Genomic DNA, 2,485 nt, shown 5'->3' with positions numbered 1-2,485 from the left:
AATTTATATATTTATATATTTATTTATATTTTGTAGATAATTAACAATGACATCAAAAGTTTTTTTTATAATTTTTTTTTCAATTATATATATTGGTTCAATTATACTTTTAGTTTTAAATCAATTTATAAAATGATTTAGACTTCGATGTACCTATTGAATCTCGTTACGTTTCTGTGCTAAATACATTATCATATCACTTATATTCAATAAAATTCTATTTTTCTTTTCATGATTGAACTCAAGGTTATATTAAATTTTTTTTATATAGAATTATATAATTCTTTTTTCTATGATCTATTATTATATTATTATTATTTTATATTTCTAATTGAAATATATTTATATACAAAATTAAAGTAAACATAATACGAACGAATTTTTAGCAAATTAAAAAAATTATCAAATAATTTTTAAATTTCCAATTTTCCCTCCGTTAAAAAGAAATAATTAAAGAAGAAAAAAAACAATTATTCTTATATTCCGATAACATAAAAATATAATCCACCAAAAAGTTTTTTTTTCATATCAACGTTTAATTTAGTGTATACGTCAAGAATATTTTCTTGTTAACTAGAAAAAAAATAGCCGGTGATTTAACGGTGAATTCGTTCAATTCTTTCTCGTTAAATGAAAAGCACAGCCAACAGGGATATGGCTATTGTCAGCTCGCAAACATCGATCGAAAATCCAACTAACACTAGCAAAGTTTTGGCCAATTCAGCGAGGCGAATTGCTGAAAACGCATCCACTAATTCCCTTCGTCCCCTTTTCACAAATCTCTTGCTTGCTTAAATGTAGCCCTGTACAATGGCCCAGGAGAGTGCACGAACATTTCGATCGTGCACTATTTTTGCCACGTTTTACAGATTGTTTCTAGCTCCATTTTCAAAATTGCTTCAGCTCCAATAATGGAATATTTAGAAAAATATAATGTGGGTAATAATAGATTATGCCAAACAATGGGATTTTTTTTCGAATTGGTCAATATTTGACAAATACATAGTCTATTTATTTTTTATTCATATTATATATCTGGATAATCGTCTTGTAAATTTCTTTTCTGTGCAATAAGGAAAATCAGAAAGGAAATTTATTTAATTTTTGTTTGTTTATATTTTTTACTCTTTCGACTTTCCAAAACGGTAATTAAAAATTATAAATTATTTTGCAAATAAGTCAAAAATAGAATTATAACAGAAATAGAGGAAAATATTATTATTATCTTTGCTAAAATTTTTTGATATTGAAATATATTTAAAAAAAAAATAAAAATTTCTGTATATATCGCAAAATTGAATTTCAGGAGAATCTCTCGTAAAAGAAAATTCCTGTTATGAATTGATGACAGAAAAATCGAGAAGAAATAAAGATTGATAAGATGCCAGAAAGCTTCTAGCTCTATATCGATAGACACGGTGAAGAAATTATTCAAGATAGTATTTCTATCGATCTTTCAGTCACTCTCGGTTTGAAAGCTTAACAACACACTATATTCAGTCATAGTACGTGCAGTATAACGGGATATTAATAATGCGTAACGTATCATGTGAATCGATAGTGTATCTAACAATTGTAAGTAAGTACATTGTTCGTGTCACTCTGTAATAACAATATCGTATTTTATCAGTGTTCGCAAATATTACAATAATAAGAAAAATGCTATATCAAATATTTAATATGATATTTCATTTGTAATATAAAATAAATTTAAAATAGTATTTGTTTATTTTTGAAAGAGTTTTCGACAACTGTAATCACGAGTATTTTATTTTTATTTTATCATAAATTATAAATAATTTTTAAATGATTTTTCTATTAAATTATAAATGAAATATCATTATTATGTATAGCATTAAAATCATTTTTATAATTAAAAGAAAAAAGAAATTCAATTAGAATTAAAATCTTTAACCGTTTGATATAATACTTGTATTAATTTCGAAATTAATCATTAATTTTCTGTTACTTAGATAAAAATTAAAATTTCCCACGAAATAGCGAAAATAAGGCTCTATAAATATCCGGCGTGATAATTTCTTATTGCCTCGAGAAAAATTTCCATAATATATTCTATACCGCATTATCGCGAATCGTAGACCCTCCACAACACACGATAGCTATTAATTGCCCTAATTGTTTAAAAAAAAAAAAATGGGCATCGAAAAAAATGTCACGCGTGAAGCCAACAAGTTGTCACTCCTACCTTCGATCCAATGCGATGTCGTACAATATGCCAGCATAGTTTCCAACAGTTCATCCGTTCATCCGTAGCATTAGCAGCCCTTAGGTATCCTCGATCGTCGATCACCTCCTTTCAATCCCTCAATCCAGGGTCGACAATAACAATTCTGTCGCGTTTCGATCATTCGTCGGCCAATCGCGATTCCCCCTTCGATCCTTGCCACCTGTGCCAAATCGAAATATATACGTGCTCGATCAATTTTTTCGACACAAACGCGAAGATAAAGAGACAGAGAAGCGA

The 2,485-nt window shown here is 27.7% G+C and overlaps 2 protein-coding genes across 3 annotated transcripts in view; one reads left to right on the top strand and one right to left on the bottom strand.

Annotated features, from left to right (window-relative positions):
• The window catches only part of LOC102674341 (toll-like receptor 7), a 50,944-nt gene that overhangs the window by 25,755 nt on the left and 22,704 nt on the right, over window positions 1–2,485 (top strand). Inside the window, exon 1 of one of the 2 annotated variants that reach the window (XM_006614417.2) lies at window positions 1,328–1,579. The exons of the other annotated variant lie outside the window; for it this stretch is intronic. The gene's annotated coding sequence lies outside the window, so the exon portion shown is untranslated. Of the gene's footprint in view, window positions 1–1,327; window positions 1,580–2,485 lie in introns of those variants that run through there. 2 annotated transcript variants of the gene reach the window in all.
• The window catches only part of LOC102674484 (ALK tyrosine kinase receptor), a 22,445-nt gene that overhangs the window by 14,736 nt on the left and 5,224 nt on the right, over window positions 1–2,485 (bottom strand). Inside the window, exon 2 of the mRNA XM_031509818.1 lies at window positions 2,207–2,408. The gene's annotated coding sequence lies outside the window, so the exon portion shown is untranslated. The remainder of the gene's footprint in view (window positions 1–2,206; window positions 2,409–2,485) is intronic.

The sequence above is a fragment of the Apis dorsata genome, unplaced genomic scaffold, assembly GCF_000469605.1.
Source record: "Apis dorsata unplaced genomic scaffold, Apis dorsata 1.3 scaffold_176, whole genome shotgun sequence".
NCBI classification, from domain to species: domain Eukaryota; kingdom Metazoa; phylum Arthropoda; class Insecta; order Hymenoptera; family Apidae; genus Apis; species Apis dorsata.
Note: the sequence above shows the minus strand (reverse complement) of the source record. Positions and strands in the feature narration are given on the sequence as shown.